This window comes from Durio zibethinus, chromosome 12, assembly GCF_047325235.1.
Source record: "Durio zibethinus cultivar Kanyao isolate XHJ-2024 chromosome 12, ASM4732523v1, whole genome shotgun sequence".
NCBI classification, from domain to species: domain Eukaryota; kingdom Viridiplantae; phylum Streptophyta; class Magnoliopsida; order Malvales; family Malvaceae; genus Durio; species Durio zibethinus.
In genome coordinates, this window is record NC_143173.1 from 17,201,654 (window position 1) to 17,224,569 (window position 22,916).

The 22,916-nt window shown below is 28.3% G+C and overlaps 1 pseudogene; it reads left to right on the top strand.

Moving 5' to 3' along the window:
* Positions 1-925: 925 nt before the first annotated feature.
* Positions 926-22,203, top strand: LOC111297672 (ABC transporter G family member 28-like; annotated as a pseudogene).
* The last annotated feature ends 713 nt before the right edge of the window (positions 22,204-22,916 follow it).

Sequence of the window (22,916 nt, forward strand, 5' to 3'; positions counted from 1 at the left end):
CCAGATGGAATCAATTTAATTAATGAAATTACTTAAAATTTAAGATAAAATAATAATAATAATATTATGTAGGTACAGATACTTATTTTTAAAATTTGTTTTTGTAAAAAAAAAACTACATATCGAATACATCAAGTAGCATCTTTTATTAGCTAACTTCCTTTTTTTATCAAAATATTTTCTTCACTCACATATCAGGTGTGTCGAAATCTAAAAAAATAAAATTAATTAAATTATTAAATTATTTTTATAAAATAAAATATTACTGTGTTCTATTTGTAATGTGAGTTGTAGTATTCAATAAAAATATGCCAAGTAAAAATTGCTCCTATATATAGCATAGTAGATGAGACCAATGGTTAATGCTATTGAAATTATTTAAAAAATGGAAATACTTCCGAGTTTGGAAACTTACTAGCCTTAGGATCGTGTTTCAATTCGGTCTTTATTTTATTATTTTGTTATTACTTAAACACTCGAGATATAAATGTCAATTATATGTAATAATAATATTTTAATAATTCTTTTATAAATAATCAACTTATAAATAAATTAGTAAATACAATCCACTTCTAATAATAGTTAATTAATATCAATGCACCCTAAAAATTTAGCAAATGAATTACTCAAATAAGCATAGAGATAAATTAAATTATAAAACTTTAAAATTAACACATCAAATAAACAAAAACATAAAGCATAATTTTATATTTATAATAAAAAAAAAAACCATAATAAGAGCTCAAACATAATGAAAATTTTATTCAACATCTTAAAATAAATCCAAAATACAACTCCCAATTTTTCTTATAAAATGTCAAAAGTACCCATAAAAATTGAATACATCTTTCTATGACCCTTATGTACATGTGTCATCACCACATCTATCTGTAACTAATTTTTAATTTGTAACGAGAGGTGTTAAATGGGTTGGGCAACAAGTGGCATAACAGGGTTCGACACAGTGTGGATCATGTTTGGCATTGTTTATCGTTATGGTCATAGGCTGTGCCAAGCACGATTGTTATACTTGTGTCATGCTGAACTAAGAGTTTTGGACCCATTAGGTCGGCATGGCACGACCCATCAAGGGTTAGTATCAACACGTAGCACATGGGTTGGGATGGTATGACATTCAAGCATTAAAATATCGTGTCGGCTCATAATTGCTATAAATGAGTGTAATTTGTCGGTTTTTGAATTGTATTTTATGTGACTCTTATCATGATGAATATTTTTTATTTTTTTGATATTTTATGTTAATAGTTTATAAAAATTAAATTATATCTTTAAATATATTTATAAAATATTTAATTTATTAACAGATAAAATTATAGTTTTTTTTTAATTTATCACTTTTTAAAAAAAAATGATATTATGAAATGCATATTATATAGAAATTGGGTACGAAAAAATGTGATATAAGTGAATCATCATATGATGAGAATAAAAAATTAAATGATAATGTTATATTTGTTTATTTTTTTTAATTTAAGGATGAAAAATTAACATTTGTTAATTTCAATATATTATTTTAATGGATTCTTTTAATTTTTTCTCATAAATATAGATATTTTGTCAAACTATACAAATGATATGCCTTCGTATTAATTTTAAATATAATTAAAAAATAAAAAAATTAACCTTCCTAAAAATGATAAAAAATTTTGAAAAAATATTAATGGGTGAGTTGAATTAAGCACAAAAAAGCGTAAACAATAGTGTCATGTTAAGCACGACACAATCCATAAGAACTATGGATCATATGTTGTGTTGGGCTATACCTTAATCATCATAGACCGCATAATATGTTAAATAATAGCATTGGGCCATTGCAACTTGTTAATACATTAGATTTTTTTTAATGGGTCATGTCGTTTCATCACAAACCTATGATAGATGATAGATTATAATTTTGTAGAATTTTTTTTTAAAGGTAATAATAATGATAATGTTGTTAGGTTTTTTATGCTAAATAAATTTAAAATTATTTTTAAACTAAAATTGTGAATATACACACACACACACTAATGATAAAGTGATTGAGTTGTAGTCACGAGTTAACCAATTGGTAAATTTACATTAAGTCCAAAGTTAAAATAGAATAACAATATAAATTTAAGATTTAAAAAAAAAAAAACTTTTTTAATCTTATTCAAAAAAAGCTACCCACCCACAAGGTAACATCCTATAAAAAGTTAATTTTTAATGAATTTTCTTCGCCTCACATGAGTATATCAAAATCTGATACTTCTATAAAATTTTTTATCAATACGATCCAAAATAAATTTGATAATTCATATATTTATATTATGTTAATATTATTATATACATATAAAATATGAAAGTTTTCATATCAAATTTATGTCAATAAATTAAATATATTAACACTTTTTTCTGTTCTTGCCAAATTCGCATAAAATTTTTGTTAAAATTTTAAATAATATTACTTTCACATTTTTTTCATATAACTTTCATCTCATGTGATCTTATTATATTTAAAATTATCATATATATATATATATATTACAGATATTCCACCTAATGCTGACAATTCTTTCTCCAATTGACCCTGACTAAGAAATTTTGAAGTCAGAAAAGCAATTGACATTGTTGCAGGAGCAACGATTAATCTAAACCTTACCAAATCAAAGCAACAACTATTTTTTTTTAAATGAAAGCAACCACTATTATTATTTCGACATTAACTTGTGAATTTGTATGGTTTCCAAAAATAGTACGATCTTCTTCTAACTACGTTTCGATCTTTTAATATTATACATTGAATTTGATTACTTTATTATCATACCTAGGTTGTTAAATAATTGAGATTGGGTGTAAAACCTCTTAATTTGTAACCACTACTTTTTTAAGGTAAGGAAAATTAAAAGTATTTGTTGCCTAAATAGGCCATTTTTAAAATTTTTTTTAAAGAGTTTTTTTTTTAACGAAATGTCAATTTTTGTTACCTAAACAGGTAATCCAGTATTTTTATAAAATCTTCGGATGAATTTGATATCACGAGGCACTTAATACCAACGGTCTTGGTCTTCACAATAAATAAAATGAGTTAAGCTTTTGATTTTGGGCCATCTAATTTGCTTTTGATGTCCTTTTACAGAGCATATCTAAATCCAATATATCTTTTTCTCTTTTTCTTTGTATTCGTTGGACTTACATACTTTTGTGAGACCCAACTAGTCATTGCTCCTTGACTCCCCGTTTAACGCCAGGGACTCGTATGAAATTGCAGGCAGTCGTTCTTTTATATAAATATAAATATAAATTATATATATATATATATATTCTAATGATATAAATTATATTAGGATGATTGATCGTTGATAACATTCATTATTGAAAAAAATTTTAAATTTTAAAAATACAATATCATACTCAAATTCCAAATAAAAGTGATCTAATTATTTTTGAAAATTTATTTTCAAATCATGAATTTATAGAATATAAAATTATTAAATTAATATGATAATATCATATGATTTTTCCTTTACCTAACATTCTAGTTAATTTCAGTGGTTAGTAGAATATAAAAAGTTTTAAAATGAATTTTATTTATAATCTTTTTTTTTTCAAAAATTCATTTTTAGTATTAATTAACGGAATATGAAAAGAAAGAAGTTAATATAATAATATTTTAAAACAAAGTTATAAATTAAAATTTCTTTAAAATTTGCTAATATATGGGACCAAATATTTAATGAAATTCTTTTGCATTTTCATTTTACCCTTCAAACAATTCATAAAATTATATAAAAAAACGATATATTTTTCACATTTATCTTTTTAATTTAGTTCAAAATTTCTCTTGATTTCATTTATTTCAAATTTATCCATTAATTCCATCAAGAACTTTAAAAATCAATGAAATTTGCTGCCTTGATATCATGTAACTGTTGACATAAATTTCAGTAAAAAAAGTTAAAAAGATCATTTTTTTCCCCATATGAACATATTGTTGGCTCATTTTTTTGGCACAATTTTTTATTTAATATGTACACCTTCAAATAAGGATAAAGAGATTTGGGGACATATGGACTGTTAGTTTCAATTCAACCCTAAGACAAGTTTATGATAGTACCACAAATCAAAGCCGCGATTGTGTAATTCAAAACTGTGCAAGCAATTCTTTGTCCATGACAGAGACAAAAGAAGTATCAATAAAGCTATTTTATTTTTCGCACACATAAAAGCAGATAAAGCATTTAGTCAGAAAAGCTGGCGACGTGTTCTAAGCGCTAGGCCTTGGATCAATCCAAGTCATCTTGCTTTCAACAAACATCAAAGCAGACTAAGAAATTTTAAATCAGGAAAGCTAATGATCATTTTCTAAACGCAAGGATCGATCAATATATCTTGGTTTCACACACATCAAGGCAAAGTAGGCAATTTTAGGTGAAGAATTAAAGCTACCAAATGCAAGGATCAATTAAGTGGTCTTGGTTTCACACACGTCACATCAGACAGAAGTCAGGAAAGCTAACGATCGTTTTCTAAACGCAAGGACCAATGAAGTCATCTTGATTTTACACACGTCAAAGGAGACCAAGAAACTTTAGGTGAAGAATTAAAGCAACCAAAAGCAAGGATTAATCAGTCTTCTTGCTTTTCTCCTGCATCAAAGCAAATTATTCTGTTATCATTCCTTGGTTAGGTAACTAAATAGTTGAGGTTGGGTTTAAAAGCTTCTAATTTATAATTTTTTTAAGGGAAGGTAAATTAAAATCTTTATCATCAAAAAGATAGTAGTTTTAATTTTTTTTCCTTTAAAAGATGTCATTTTTTTATATAAAAGATGTCACAACTTAAATATTAAAAAAAATGTAAGTATTGAAATTTAAATTTTATATACAATCTCTTAAAAACTAAATGAATTAAATTTTAAAATTATATTGGTTGAGCAACTCACTTGAACTTGAATGTCCATCCTAAATTTGGAAAGGCTTCGACATGAATTTTAGGTTTGTTAAATGAGCTTGAACTTAAATTTTAGATCCGTTTAAAAAATATACTAAGTTTTAGACATAAAATTTATAGTTCGAACTCGACCAGGCTCAAATAATTATTATATATTTTTTATATTTATATTACATAAAATAAAGAAAATTAAATATAATATATACATTAATATCCTATGTCTATATATACTAATCACATTCAAATATTGAATTAAGTTAACAAAGTATTTTTGGGCTTTACTTTGTTGATTATTTATTTTATCATAATTAATATTTATTATAAAAATTATTTTTTATTTAAAAAATAAAATATAGGCAGGCTTAGGTAAAGTCTTTTAAAAATTAATTAGGCCTTAGCGGCAAACTATGATTATATTTTGGGATGGATGAGTCTAAATAAACTTAAAATTTGTTAATATCCTAACTAGGCTAGGTTCAAATCCGATCCCACTCAATTCATGTATGAATTTAATTATTAGTATCATGTGTTCATACCTAAATTGTCAATATGACAGCAAAGACTATTTTTTTTTCTCTTTTTAATGTATTTAATTAATGATTTTATTATACTATTTGAAAAATTAATATTAATGTTAATTTATGAAAAATTTTAACCGTACACAGAATTATGAAAATTGGAAGAAGAAAAAAGATATATCCATATCCACATTGAGAATTTTGTCATCTAAACACTATTTTAGCGTAATAGTAGATTTTGGGTTCTTGCTTTATAATATCACCTTTTTAAAAAAAAAAAAGATATTTAAAATTCGTTTGGTTTGATTGAATTTTTTTTTGTTTGTAAAAAGTGTTAAAATAATATTTGACAAACATAATGTAAAAATGCTCTAAAACATAAAAAAAAAAACAATTTAATAATTTTGTTATATATTTTTATTAAATACAAATTAAAAGGCTTAACTTTACAAGCCAAACCAATAAATAAAACAAAGATATGTTTTATTAATTAGAAATTAGAAAATAAATGAGATTAATAGAAAATTTGGATCAAGTAAAAAAATATGTATGTGAAATAATTCATTTTTATTGTTTTATGAATTATTAACAGATAAATTGAGAATGTAAATAGGAAAAAAAAAAAAAACTAAGCAACATATTTGTCATTATACAATAACACTTTTGAAAAGGTTTTAACTTATAAAATCTTTTGAAAAGCCAAATGGGCTTTGATTAATAATTTTAAAATTTTCAAACTAAAACATCTTATTTATATTTTTGTTGTAAAAAACTCTGGAATAAACTAGAACAAACACATTTAGTAATACATAAATATATATTGTGTATATATATATATATATTTATATGTATGTGTGTATGTTTAAAATAGATTTTCAAAGTTGCAAGAGTTTCTTTTAATAAAACACTAGCGTCCGAGATTACACTTTGGATGTGGTCATAATTATTAAGATCGAATTGGATCATCGATTAGATCAATTGAATTGATCAATTGATACTTGAATCAGTTCAGTTTTAATAATAGACCAAACTTTTAATTAACTTGCTTTAAACCATATTGAACTGAGGTTAAATAAATAAATCACTGAACTAGTTAGTTTTTATTGAATTATTTTGGTTTTAATTTTTTTAATGACTTTAAAAAATATGATTAATTTAGTTTTTATAATCAAAATTATGGATTATTGTATTATTTAATTAAAATATTATATTTTAAAGTAAAATATATAATTAAAAATTAAAATCTAAATAATTAAATGGTGTTATCCATCCTTTACACGTTATGCACATTAAAGAATAACTTAATAAAATTTAACTCCTTTCTCATTTATATTTTTAGGTGACACACTCATATCAAATTAAAGGATAAAAACTTGGCTAAAATTAAAATTTTAATTATCATTTTGGAGCTTGATTTGTTTTATATCAAATATCATCAATTTAAAGGTTATGTTATTTTATTTCATTTCTTAAAATTTATATTTTAAATAAGCTCTCTTTTTTAAAACTTTTTTTTTTGTTTTAAGTTTTTTAGAGTATTTGCTTTTTTTGGGTTTTTTAATAATATGGTTGAATTATTCAACTAGCATTTTCAGAGTTTGAGTTATGAGTTTGAATTTTAAATTTATTTTTGTAATTTAAGTTTATTATACTTTTTAAATACACATACTTTTTTTACATTTATTGTATTCTATTATATATTTTAATTTTTTAAGTTTGAAATTATCTACAATAGAATTTTATTATTTATCACATAATGGATTAAATTTTTAAAATATTTATATATTTATATATCTTTATTAGTTTAACAATTCGACTTGATTGACCCAACAGTTGAACCAATGACCCGACGCTTGAAACAATTCAATATCCGGTCTAATTCTGATAATTATGCATGTGGTTACTTTTATATATCAATTTAATTAAAAAATTATTTTTTGTTAAAAATATATCAATTTAATTAAAAATGATAACATTTTTTGTTAAAAAAAAGATAATAATTTACCAAAAATTTGGGATTGACCCAAATCAAGAGAAGTCCAAGAAAATTGGGCTTGTTAAGTGGACTTGGAACTTTGTTTGCTTTAGGTGTTGGGTTTCTGAGAAGGAAAAACGAGTTCTAGGCCTAAATCCGAGCCTATATATTGATACTTTTTTTTAGTACAATATAAAAACTCAATTTTTTTTCGATTCATTTTTTCCCTTTTACTTCTATTTAAAATTCATCCTCTTTCTAAAAATACAATCATCCACCTAGAATACTTGATTTTCAACATCGACGCCATTTTTCATTGTTGGTCATTGCTTTTTGACACTAAAAATCACCCAAAGTTTTAAAAAAAGATTTTTTCATGCAATGTGTCAATATATGTGGCATTTTTTAGATGCCTTGTGGCACTTGAGAATCATTTCTTTCTTATCTACTTTTCCTTTTCATTTTCTCTTCATTGAAATGATGTAGTTTTGATACAAAATAAATAAAATTAATCCTAAAACACTAAACACCATCTTTTCTTTCTTTTCTCTCATTCTCATCACATTACCTTTTCTCATCGTCAGCCTTTTTTTCACAGCTATCACTATCGTTGACCTTTGTCTTATTACATTTCTCTTGTTGACAATAGCTTTCGTTTCTTTTTCATTTTTTTCTTTTTTTTTATCAGTGAAAATCTAAAAATCCCAATCTCTCTCACATTATCTTCCTTTATGGGTGGCCTTAGATCCTAAAAAAAAAAAGATAAAAAAAAAAGCTAAATGAGGGTGTGATGTGGACACCAATCTTATTTTCTTACAAAATTTAACATATAAAATTTTAAAAATAAAAACTAAAAAAATGGTTGAAAAGAAAAAAAATTTGAGTGTCACATTAATACATTTATCGATATCTCTTTTATAAAATTATCTAATTAGAAAAAGGACTAGAAAAGTATTTTTTAATAACTAATATCAAATAGGGACCATATCAATTTTTTTTAAAATAAAATTTTTTATTAAGTATAGAGAAAAAAAAGAAAAATAGAAAAACATAAAAAAAACAAAGAAAAAAAAAGCAAAGGTGACATGTGGCAAATTTTATAAGGAGTCAACATGAGTAAAATTAACAGCATTATTACAAATTAATGGAATGGATTGGATTTTTAGACATTTTAGTTTATTTTCTAAGATCAATATAGGATTTTAGAAGAGAGCAAATATTGTTGTTTTAACAACATAATACATTTCTTTGAAATTTATTATTTAAAAATTTCAATTTTAATTTTTTACTCTAAATTGATATACATAAAAAGATTGTGAGAGATTTTTTTAATAGAACCAAAACATTTTTAAAGCGTAGATTATAATCTAAGGAAATAAAGTTAGTCTGAAAGTACAACTATGCATGAGTATGGTTATAGGACTTTCAAAACATCTATCCAAAGAATGGTACCAATTAATTTCGTATTATCCAATCCTTAAAATTCTTACCAAATCATTAGTTATTAGAAATTATACTTAATATTAGACACCCAATTTTGTCTAAGGTTCTTTGTCAATTGAAACCAATCTAAGCTCGATTGTAGAGATTTTTATTTAGATTTTTATTTTTTATTTATCATTTTTTGTTCTATGGTCGATCTATTGTTTATTTTCTTTTCCTTTCTCCATTATATGATTAATTAAAAACAAAAAAAAGGCTGAAAGATTGAGATTAGGCTTGGTGATGATTATTATCAAAAAGCATAACTAGATACTAATTAGAATTAAACTTAAACTCGATCAGCATGGTTTTATAAATCATTGCGATACATAGCAATGGAAGAACAACAACAAAGGATCAGAGATAAGGGAAAATCAAGAATAGAAACACAGAGAAAATATGCCCAAATTCTAGCATGATTCCTAGAAAACTCATTCCCAGCAACCTAATCTGTTAGTCTTTCCAAGTAAAGGCAATAGACCATCCTTAAGTCCTCACCAAATAGTTCAACCACTAACTCCTATTCAAGTCAGTTTTGCTACCATCCCCAAGTCCTCACCAAATAGTCACCCATAGCTACAACCATTATCGACCAGAAAGCCTAAACATCAGGCACCAAACCTAGCCATAAAATCCTATCATTTTTGAAACAATAAACCCAATTGTTAGCCATATACAAAGAAGTAGACCACAAAACATAAACAGTCACGAAGCTCACCATCCTCACCCATCTACCAGTAATTCACAACCATTAGGGTTTCATCAAACCATTGCCCATTGTCAGTCAATTGACCCAAACAAAAATTCAAAAAATAAACAAAGCTAAGTTAGAAACATAAAGAGATTGAAAACAAAAGAGAAAAGATGAGTAAAAAGGAAAACTCGAAACTCTCTAGTAATGGTGGTGCCAGACGATTTTCAATCATGACTTCTAAAAAATCAGAACGGTGAAGATGTGAAGCTTGGCCAGAGAAATGGCATACTAAAAGTTAGAGAAGATACAACGGTAGGAGAGGGTGGAACGGAGAAGGAACACTTGAGACTTAAACTTTAGATCTACACCTTTTGGGAATGGATTTTCAAAAAAATAGCCCATATTTGAGATGAGAAGAGCATGAAACAGTGACAAGGAAATTTGACTTGATAAGTCACCAGACGGTGGCAGAGTATGACGGCACCGGTGCCAGAATCTAGAAACCTTTGAAGTTTTTGACCCAGGCTCTTTTATTCCTATAAAAAAGAGAGAGAAAGTGAGGGTAGAGAGAGAGTGTAAATATGAGGACTAAAGAAGAAAGGCTTACCTCTAGCTTATATAGCGACATAAAAATGACATTGTTTTGAGTATTAGTTAAGAGTAGGATCCGCGTGTTTTTAAATGGGTAACTCGACTCGTAATGCGACTCACAACAGCAACCCGTGTCCCTACCTTTAGCTCAATTGAGTTGAGCCGTAAATCGAGCCACCAAGTCGAGCTTCTAAAGCCACTTTTTGCCTGAAATCTAGACGATCCATTAGTCGTTTCAGCCAGCTCCTGTTTTTTTTAAGTCGACCCAAGCCGAATCTTTCAGCCGAACCGTTTTGATTTTTTTTGGATATTTTTTATTTATTTTTATTTATGTGTTTGTTTATTTTTAGGAGTATTTTTGTATGATTAAATTTAATAAAAATTAAAAAAAAAGGTAAAAAATAAAAAATATTTTTAATGAAAAGTTGAAAGTATCAATTTTCTTTGAAAATAAAACTTTCAAAAAATATTTTTACGAGAAATTTGAAAGCATTAATTTTTCTTGAAAATAAAATTATCAAGAAAAATATTTTTTTAAAAAAGTTGAAAGTATAAATTTTTCTTATATAAAAGCATGGGTTTTTTTTTCTTATAAAAAAAAAAAAAAAAGATCTATGCCAAAAGTTGAATCATCATTCCTTTTTCCTTTTGTCTTTTTTTTTCTTGAAAAGTTTTTAATGTTAAATAATCCGACGATGGAGCTTTTGTAAGAGAAATAGTAGTTTTCTTGTATACTTTTGAGATGAGAAAATTTTTTTAATTTTCTGTCAAAAGCATTGGAGTTAATTAAGAATAATTTTCAATAATTAACTACTTGGTAAAATTTTTAAGATTTAATGGATAACACAAAATTGAGTAGGTACCATCTTTTGATGGGTATTGTAGGGGTGCTACAACCTTCTTTACACGTAATCATACTCTCGAACCTAGTTTTAGTTTCACAGACAGTGAATCTACCTTTTAAAGATACCTAAGTCAAATTTAGGATTTCTCTAAAAAGGGATAAATTCAGTTAGGTGGTCAATTGCACCTAAATAAAAAAGATTAGTTGTGACTCCTTAAGTTAATGTTTAACAATAGGTCCATGGATTTAGACGTTATGATAGTTTGGCAACTCCACTAGGAACATGCTGAGAGTCAAGCTAGCAAATAAGTTTTTGTTATCCAAAAGCATAATAAAATTAAATTTTTAAAGATCTTTGTTTATTCATTCACTTTATTCTTTTATGTTGCTAACTATGTCATTCATATGCATATGCATAATATGAGCTTTATACCCGAGTTCCGTCTCTTTAGGAGAGAGTAAAGTATCTATGCTTTCGTAAGGTTCTAAAGCCTTTGTAATGGCTAGTGAAATACTCCTACTCAAATTGAACATTTTTTAGTTGTAGCTTGTAATGGGTCAGGATTGGGGTGCCTTACTAGTTTGTGATGGATAATGATATAAGAAACAATTTGAGAACCTTTAGTGGTCAAAGTCACCTAATCCAACATAAAGTATTAACTTAAGAGGCCAACTTTATGATAGAGCCCTTCCTACCCATTAATAGACCTAACCCGAAATTAAGACACAAGTGGGAATAATTTATGTGATATATCGAACTATCTTATGTGTCTGACTTTGTTCTTTTGCATTATTTCAATTAGCATTTGCATTACTATATCATGGATCATATGCATCATTTTCATTATCATATGTAACATTTTACGTCTGCATCATTTTTATCTCATCCATAAAAATGTATATTTCATTCATGCATAAAGCATAGCATTTTTTATCATAATTACAGTGCTCAAGGTTCAAGGATAGCTCCATCAAGAAACCTCACTCACCAATATAATACAAGAGCTCAAGCTAGACAAATGGAACAAAAAAATTCTAATCGTCTTAAGAGGATAGAGAAAGCTTAATAGAAGCTGGAAGGAGAGTTGAGTAAGATTTTGGAGGCTTTGAATAAGTTGATCAAAGGGAAAGGGATAGAGGAAAGCATTAGCCAATAAGATCATCTATCACAAAAGGTGGATGACTTTCTGTACCCTCTTGATTTTAGGTCACATCAAGCTCAATCCACACAAGGTCCACCACTATAGCAATTCACCTATCCTGTAGGGTATACATACCCTGGAATGCCATTAGCTTCAAATCTAAGACAATATTAAAGTCATGTAAATCCTATCTATACTGAGAAGGTAGTAGAAATAATACCAATCCCTAATTTAAATGATACAGAAAAGAAAAAAAGATTGAAACCTAAAGAGAAAGAGACTTTAGAAGCCTTAAAAGCTAAACAAAAAATGAACTTGTTAGAGGAAAGGTTACGGGCAATGGAAATAGTAGGTTTTTATGGTCCAATGGATGCTGTTAGGCTTTGTTTAGTCACAGATGTAGTTATTCCTCCAAAATTCAAAGTTTCAGAGTTTGAAAAGTACGATGGTACAAAATACCCAAAAACCTACATTATCATGTACTATTAAAAAATGGTTGTCCATGCTAATAATGAAAAACTATTAATGCATGTGTTTTAAGATAGCCTCATGGGCTCTGCTACTAGGTGATATGTCCAGTTGGATAGGACTCGCATTCGTTCTTAAAGTAATATAGCTCATGCCTTTATTAATTAATACCGGCATATAATAGATTTAGCCCTTGATCGCTTGTCTTTGCAAAATATAAAAAAAAGGTTACTGAATCATTCAAAGAATATGCTCAGAGATGAAGAAAAATAGCCTCTTATGTGCAGCCTCCGTTAACTGAAAAAAAGATCACAGTATTATTCATCAACACTTTAAATCTCTATTATGAAAAGATGATAGGGAATGCCATAAAAAATTTCACTGATATGGTAATCTCAGGCGAAATCATTGAGAATGCCATTAAAAATGGTAAATTTATAAGAGGAAAAACCAAAAAAATGCTAAAAAAGAAAGAGATTGAAGCTCAAGTCATGAGCCTTGATAGATAGTTTATGAGATATTAACCCTATCCATCACAAGGTTATGCCACATACTATCTTACTGTGAGCAATATCTCACTTTACCCTTACCAACTATATCAACAACTAGCTTACTTATTAACTTACCAATCAACCTTTCAAGTACATACATATGATTCTAGTCATATCACTACATCAGTTTCAAAGTCTAACAATCAAGTAAGTAGTTTAAGGAGATCTTGGGATAACCAAGAAAGAGTACAAATTAACCCTATCTCTAGTTATTCTAGAACCATTGATGTCACCCTATCCAAAGTGCTATGATACTAATGCGATGTGTGATTATTAAATGAAAATGTAGATCATTCTATTGAAACCTACCTACTTTTAAACATAAAGTGCAAAGTTTGATTCAGAAAGGCTTAGTGAGCTTCGACGAATCAGTGGGGCAAGATGTCAATAAAAATTCTTCACTTGATTGTACGGGGGCATAATTTTGAAAAAAGATGTTAAGATTGGTTGAAAATTACTTGTCATTCTAGATTTCTTTCATATTAATGTTAGGATTTCTTTTATGTAATAGGATTTCATTTGATATCATTTTAATAAAAGGCAAGTTAATGTATTTCATTACATTTATTCAACCATTGTTCCATACTTTGTCACCTTTCATAACTTTTCATTCCTATTCTCAAATTTTAGATAATAAATGTTTAGACAATGATAACAATAATTCTGAGATTTAATTTTGAGAACTCATTCACATTAATTTAAGGAGATTATTTGAGTAAAAGAAGCCAGCTACTAGCAGATGTGAAATTGATACATCTTGAAAATATGTAGTCTTTCATAAAGATTCATGAGTTTGTTTTTGTTCAATAGATGATTTTCAAAGAAAGCATTCATATTTAAGATGAAAAATGATCATTTTTTTGTGTGTAAAACCATTTATGCTACCCCTTTGAGCTTATTTCTTTTTCTAAAGAACTTTGATCAAAAATCACCTTTCACACTAAAGGGTTTTTTTTTTTGAAAAAAAAAAGAAAAAAGATTATAACCATGGCCTATATTACAACCTTAAAAATTTTATTTGGATCAAGTGTGAATTGAATGACCATATATTGGGCTAAGGCATGCTTGTGATAGAACGATGGAATCATGCTTCGTTACTCTAGAGATTGATGTGAAAAAGATATCAATAATGGGTGAAATAATGAAAAAGTGAAAAAAAATAAAAAAATGAAAAAAAGAGAAAAAAAAGACTCAAATTGAAAACTTGAAAGGACGATCTAGGTAGATAAGTCTTTGAGTTGAGAGTTGAATAAATAATTCAAAGTTATAGAAAATCAAGACATCTGAAGATCCTTCGAAGCTGGAATAAAGTTCAATGAGTTCAAAATGATCTCAAAGTCAATGAAATGAGTTTTTAAAAAAGAATTTGAGATTAATGTTCAAAATTATCTAAATATTCACTATTTAAATATACCATTCATCCCAATGATATGCATCAAAGTTATTTCTTTCCCCAATTGATTTTATTCCAGACTCACTCTTCATTAATCATCTTTCCCTCAATTCACCTTGTGCTCTTTTATTTCTACATCCATAGAATATATTGAGAAAATGTATGATTGTATTGTATTTGTCACAATTTGAAATGATCATGAATGAATGAATATGTGCTTAAAAGGTTCTTGCATTCCTTTGAAAGAAAATCCAGGATGATAGAGGGTAAAAAAAAACTTGAAAAGATGATTTGAAAAAAGATGATGTGATCAAGAAATGAATATGGTAATAGATTATTTGATATAACCTGTGTATTGTGATCAAATGATACAGATGATATGGGACATTAGATGAAACTTATTTTGAAATGGCTAGTGCTGAGAAGCCTGTGAATGGTGATCAAAAGATGAAAATAATGTGGATCAATAGACAGAATTTATTTTGAAATAGCTAGTGCTGAGAAACCTATGAGTGATGACTAAGTGATGAATATGAGGATGAATTGGTCGACATAACTTGTGAGTTGTGATCGAATAGTATTGCTAGTGTTGAAAGGCCTGTGAATTGTAGTCAGGTATCAATGGACAGAAACTTGTTTTGAAATTGCTAATGCTGAAAGTTTATGAATAATGATCAACTAAAGAAAATAATGAGGATCAGTTGACAAACTTGTTCTAAAGTGCTAAAAAGCTAAAAATGTAAAAAGATGAGATGGTGGTGTCTTGAGAACCATGGTACCACATTTTAATTAGAATTTTATGACATGGACATCCACATTACATGCATTACATTATTGTTTGGAGAATATTTGAAACTTTGATTTGGTTATGCATTTACATTATGCAGTAAATATTTGAATCATAGTTGAGAATATGGTATTGTGAGAATCTAGATTGTTGCATTTGCATCATTAATTATGACATTCAGTACATACAAAATTTTGACTCTAGAAACAGTTTGAAGTTCATCTGAAAAAGAAAATTTTGAATATTTCAATGAAGTCTTGAGTTTTCAAATGAGAATCTTTAAGAAATCTTCAAATGAGAATCTTTGAGTCTTAAATGAAAATCTTTAAAAAATCCTCAAATAAGAATCTTTGAATCTTAAATGAGAATATTTAAGAAATCCTCAAATGAGAATCTTTAAGAAAGTCTTAAATGGAAATCTTTAAGATATTTTCAAATGAGAATCTTTGAGTCTCAAATGAGAATCTTTAAGACATTTTCAAATAAGAATCTTTGAGTCTTAAATAAGAATCTTGAAGAAATCCTCAAATGAGAATCTTTGAGTCTTAAATAAGAATCTTGAAGAAATCCTCAAATGAGAATCTTTGAGTCTTAAATGAAAATCTTTACAAAATCTTCAAATGAGAATTTTTGAGTTTTCAAATGAGAATCTTTGAGATGTAAAATCCTAAAGCTTATCATATGTGAATCTTCGAACTAGAATGAAAAGTTTTAAACTTTTAGATGTGAATATCCAAAATTCAAATGAAAAGCTTTGAACTCAATTTTTGGATGCGAATCTTTAAATTTTTTAGTGAGAACCTTTGAACTCGGATGTGAAACTCTAAGATTTTTTGAATGAGGACCTTTGAACTTTTGGATGTGAATCTTCAAAATTTGAATGAGAATCTTTAAATGTTAAATGCGAGTCTTACAATTTGTAAATATGAATCTTGAGATTTTACGAATCAAATTCTTGTGAAGCTAAAATTTTGAGAATCAAATTTCAATGAATTCTTGAGAAGCTGAAAGGTTCTTGCAAATCTAATCATTTGATTTTCAAACTCAAATTATGAATCTTTGAGTTTTCATTACAAATTTTATTAGATCTGATCTATGACTCTTCTGGACATGACTATTGGAGAGCCTTTTATTTTTCAAAGTCGTCAAGCCTATACTTAGATGAGCCTTTTATTTTTCAAAGTCATTGAGCCTCTGTTTAGGGGAGCCCTTTATTTTTCTAAGTTGTTGAGCCTCTATTTAGATAAGCTTTTATTTTTTCAAAAGTTGTCAGCCTCTGCTTAGGGGAGTTTTATGCCATTCAGCAAGTTTGAGTGTCTGATTAAAAAAAATATATCGAGCTAATTATCTAGATATAAAAGGTGTCTACGTGTTTGCATAATTCTTATTGTACAGGAATTGCACAAAGAATTACAGCTGTAGACATCCAATTTTGTTCAGGATTTTTTGTCAATTGAAACCAATCCAAGCTTGATTGTAAGGATTTTTATTCAAAATTTTATTTTGTATTTATCATTTTTTTAATTTTATGGTCTATCTATTATTTATTTTTTTTTCTTTCTCCATTATTTGATTAATTAAAAATAAAAAAAAAAAGTTGAAAGATTGAGATTAGGCTTGGTGATGATTGTTATCAGAAAATATATTTAGATGCTAATCTTTAGCTTTAGATGCTAATCAAAATTGAACTGAAACTTTATTAGCATGGTTTTATAAATCATTGCGATACACAGCAATGGAAGAATAGCAACAAGGGATCAGAGATTAGGGAAAATCAGGAACAGAAACACAAAGAAAATATACCCAATTTCCAGCGTGATTCATAGAAAACTCATTCCCAACAGCCCAATCTATTAGCCTCTCCAAGCAAAAGGCATAGACCATCCCCAAGTTCTCACCAAACAGTTCAACCACTAATTCTTGTTCAAGTCAGTTCTGCTACCATCCCCGAGTCCTCACCAAACAGTCACCCATAGCTACAACCATTATCAACCAAAAAGCCTAAATATCAAGCACCAAACCTAGCCATAAAATCCTGTCATGTCTAAAATAATAAACCCAATTGTCAGCCATATACAAAGAAGTAGACCACAGAACATAAAAAGTCACGAAGCTCACCATCCCCACCCATCGACTAGCAACTTACCACCACTAGGGTTTCGTCAGACCATTGGCCATCATCAGTTAGTGCCCCAAATAGAAATTCAACAAATAAACAAAGTTAAGTCAAAAACATAAGGAGATCAAAAATAGAAGAGAAAAAATGAGTAAAAAAGAAAACCCGAAATCTCACTAGTAGTGACGGTGCTAAGTGACAGTGGCATGACTTTTGAAAGATCTAAACGATGAATACGTGGAGCTTAGTGAGAGAAATGACATACTGAAAGTTGGAGAAGATCCAACGTTAGGAGATGATGGAACAAAAAAGGAACACTCAAGGCTTAAACTTTAGATTTACGCCTTTTAAGAAGGGATTTAAAAAAAAAAGCCTATATTCGAGATGAAGAGAGTGAGAAGTAACGACAAGGAAATTTGACTCGATAGGTTGTTGAACAGTGGAGAAGTACAGTGGCACCAGTGCCAAAATCTAAAAACCTTTGAAGTTTTCGACCCAGGCTCTTCTATTCCTAAAGAGAGAGTAAGAGAAAGCTAAGGGTAGAGAGAAAGTGTAAAGGTGAGGACTGAAGAAGAAAGGCTTACCTCTAGCTTATATAGTGACATAAAAATGATGTCGTTTTGGGTATTAGCTGAGAGTAGGATCCGCATGTTTTTAAGTGAGTAACCTGACCCATAGCAACCCATACCAGCAACCTGCGTCCCTGCCTTTAGCTCCAACCGAGTCGAGTCACAAATCAAGCCGTAAACCAAGCCACCAAGCTAAGCTACTTGAGTCACTTTCTGCCTAAAGCCGAGCCGAATCCTCTAGCTGAGCCATTTTGATTTTTTTTGGTATTTTTTATTTATGTGTTTGTTTATTTTTATGAGTATTTTTTCATGATTAAATTTAATAAAAATTAAAAAAAGGTAAAAAATAAAAAAATATTTTTGAGAAAAAGCTGAAAGTATCAATTTTCTTTGAAAATAAAATTTTCAAAAAAATATTTTTGAGGAAAAGTTAAAATTTTCAATTTTCTTTAAAAATAAAATTTTCAAAAAACTTTTTAAGGAAAAGTTGAAAATATCAATTTTCCTTGAAAATAAAATTTTCAAAAAACATTTTGAGAAAAAGTTGAGAGTATCAATTCTCCTTGAAAATGAAAACCTTAAAATGCTTTAAGAAAAAGTTAAAAGTATCAATTTTTCTTGTATAAAAGCATAGTTTTTTTCTTATAAAACAAAAAAAGAGATCTATGCCAAAATTCAAATAATCATTCCTTTTTCCTTTTGTCTTTTTTTTTCTTGGAATGTTTTTAATGTTAAATAATTCGACGATGGAGCTTCTACAAGAAAAACAGTAGTTTTCTTGTATACTCTTGAGGTGAGAAAATTTTCTTAATTTTTTACCAAAAGTATTGGAGTCAATTAAGAATAATTTTCAATAATTAACTACTTGATAAAATTTTTAAAGCTTAATAGATAACACGAAATCGAGTTGGTACCATCTTTTGATGGGTATTGTTGAGGTACTATAACTTTTCTCACACATATCGTACTCCTGAACTTAGTTCTAGTTTCACAAATAGTGAATCTACCCTTTAAAGATACCTAAGTCAAATTAGGATTTCTTTAAAAAGGGACAGATTAAGTTAGATGGCCAATTGTACCTAAATAAAAAGATTGGTGGTGACTCCTCAAGTCAATGTCTAACGATAAGTCCACGAATCTAGATGTTATGACACTTAAATTACTCCAATACATTGGTAATAATTTAAAAACATTTCCTTACCTCAGGACTATTTAATGAGATTATTTGTCATGCTTTGAAAAAGCTCCATCATTGTATTCATTTAAATTTTATAAGAAAAACTTTTCCTCAACACCAAATGGGATTTAGAACCTTAATATAACAAATTCTTATATATATTCTCTAATATATTGGTATAATTTAGAAGAAGATTTTTCACTTAAGAATTTACATAGAAACTGATATTTGCAACACTTTTAGTAATTCTATTATTGGAGATTCAAATTTCAAATTTAAATAAAAAATTATTTTTTAGAAATATCTTCCAATATGTTAATAAGACTTTTTGGCAAAATTATCCTCAATATGTTGGCAGGATTTTATGAAAACTATTTATTTTATTTTTTTAACTTAATTTTTGCTAAAAATCATAAAATTTTTTAGTATATTGGTAAAACCTTATTTTTTAGATTTAAAAAAAAAATCACAAACCCCCCAATATATTGGTAAGGTTTTTTTTGTTTTATAATAAAAAAAACTTATTTAAAAAAAAATTTTAATATTTTGGTAGGAATTTCATAGATATATTTTCAAAATTTATTTTTTTCAAACCAATAAAATATTCAAATATGTTTGTAAGATTTAGTTTTCAATATGTTGACTTCTTTCAAGATCTAGATTTTTATTTTTTTATTTTTTTGTTCTAGGGAGGGCATAATCCTTATAAGGGGAAGGAGGAGGAGATCTTGCTTCGAAACCAAGACCTTTATGTTTTTATAAAGCTTTCTTAACTACTAAACCAAGAGATGTAGGACCAAGATCTAGATCTTTGTAATAACCAAAACAACATGTGTAAATGGTGTTTATTACTGGGTGGTGTTCAAGTTTCGTCAATATTCTAAGGTCCTTACATTTGACTTGATTCAATCGATAGAGTGGCCACCTAATCCCGAGCATGAATCAATTGGGTAGCTGCTTCCATTACCTGATGATCGTATCTCTTTGTGGATTTTGCATTCTGACGTGGCCAGCAGAAGTAATGACATTTGGGTGTTGAACGAAGAGAGTCGATATTGGACCAAACTGTTAAGGATTGGACCTCCTTCATGCTTGCGTTTTGGAATAAGAATGGTAATAAGGTATTTGTAGAATTTATAATGGACAACTGTTGATTTACGACCTTGATGACCAGGAATTCAGAGATATTGGGATTAAAACCAAGAAAGCTATGGATCTTCTTGAGGTTTACACTTACGAGGAGAGTTTTGTTGTTACCAGTAGACGAATAGCAAGTACTACTGCATAGATTTTGATTGACTTTTTTCCTACTTGCCTATGTCAAGACTTTTTATTATAGTTATTCGTGCATTTGGATTTTCCTTTTTTTTTCTTTTAATTTAAAATAATCAACTCCCAGCCAAAAGTGTTAAATCTCAGCTGCTTTACCCCCCACGCCTTTCGGTAAATCTCTGCAATCAAAAAAGAAGGAAAAAGGAAACCTCACAAAGATGTTACATGAAATAGAAGATAACCCTGACAGTCGATAGCTTTAATTTAGAAAATGGAGATAAACATATAAAGAAAAATCCACCAAGGGTAAAGCAATCGCAGACTCAGAGCCAAATGTTCAGGTGTGCATATAGTCAAATAGAGGAGAAAGCTCTCCAGGAGCAGAACAAGAACTTGACCTTCTCCGGGGTGATTTCAATGAAAGGGAAAGCAAACATTTAATGAGGTGCGTAACTGGGAAATTATCGCCTGATTGAGTTTCAGCTGTTCTGGGTCTATCTGGGGCTCGAAAAACGTTTCTTTCATCTTTAACTGGAAAAGCACCAGGTCGCGTCATGACTGGTTCGCTTCTTATAAATGGAAACGTTGAGCCAATCCAAGCATATAAGAAAATAATTGGTTTTGTTCCACAAGATCATATCGTTCTTGGAAACTTGATAGTGGAGGAAAATCTATGGTTCAATGCTAGATGCAGATATGCTACACTTATTTCTGTCATGCACGACACCTTTAATTTTTTATTCCTTTAGGGTGTTTTAATTTTCGTTTTTTTGTTTGATTTTCTACTTGCAACTGCGACATTAGAAAATATTCTACACTAAAAAGCACTTTCTTGATTTCCCCTGATCACTAACAGGATTCCTAATTATTTTAGACTTGCTGCTGACGTTCCAAAACCAGAAAAGGCTCTAGTTGTTGAAAGAGTCATCGAGTCCGTGGGACTGCAGCCCGTCAGGGTTTCTCTAGTTGGGACGATGGAGAAGAGGGGAACCTCTGGGGGTCAAAGGAAACGCGTAAATGTAGGGCTGGAATAGAAAAGATCATGGAACCTTCACTTTTGATATTAGATGAACCAACATCTGGTTTGGATGGTTCATCTTCCCAATTACTACTTCGAGCTCCTAGGCGTGAAGCCCTCGTAGAAGTAAACCAGCCAAGGTGAGTTTATTATCACCGGAATGTTGAATTTTATGAAATATGTTTGTTTCACCGAGGATTAAACATATGTAAATAAATATGTAACTGAAAATAATGGATACCAATTTTCTTTTTGTTGCACTTCAGTTATACCTTGTTCAGGATGTTCGATGATTCGATACTTCTAGCAAAGGGTGGACTTACAGTATATCATGGATTAGTGTCGTAAGAGTATTTTGCTGGCCTTAGAATTAATATCCCCAAACGTACTAATCCTCCAGCAGCATCATCCGGTGAAAATCCAGCTGATGGAGAAAGTGCACATGGTCCTGGACGGAAGCACATTCCTTTGCTGGCGACTTGTGGCAGGATGTTAAATGTTCTGTTTGAGATAAAGAAGGAAGACTTACAACATAATATCCTCAAGTCCATTAACTTGTCACAAAGAGTAATGCCTGGTGTATTTAAGCAGTTTAGATACCACCTCGGAAGGTAGATGTTGAATCTTATTTATAAACGTTTTTGGAATTACTAGGAATTATATCTATCAATTTAGAATTCTATTATTTTGTTTAGTTTAAACCGGCAAAAATATTAGAAGCCTAACCATTACATGGGAGCATTTCACTTAAAATTATTGAAATACAATCAATCAATCATAATTTATAATTTTGTAGAATTTATTAATATTTTATGTGAAATTTACACTTTTAGTGATGGGTTTTTACATAATTTTTATTATGATTGGGTAATTATATAATTGTAGTAAAAATACTTGTATTAATATAATCTCTAGTAAAAAAAATTGTAAGTGATATAATCTTCCATAATGTGCAACATACAATAGAAAAGAATTAGTAAAGATCATAACTATCTAGTTATAATTATTATATCAATGGAAAAAAATGGGTTACACACATATTTGACCCTGAACCTTATATTTTCTATTATATTGATACCTAAAAAATTATATTACCATATTGTACTTGAACTTTCAAATTTATTATCACAGTTGGTATTTTAATTTAACGCTGTCAGTCAACTTTATTGACGTAATATGAATATCTAACAAGATGCTGAAATATGTCAAAAATATTCAGTCAATATCATATCATCAATATCACGTCATCTTTAAAATAAAAAAATTTAAAAGTTAAAATTCAAAAAATTCTAAAAAATTCTAAAAAAATTTTAAAAATCCTACCAAATTTTCAAAAATTCTAAAAAATTTTAAAAAATTTTAAAAACTTCTAAAAATTTTTTAA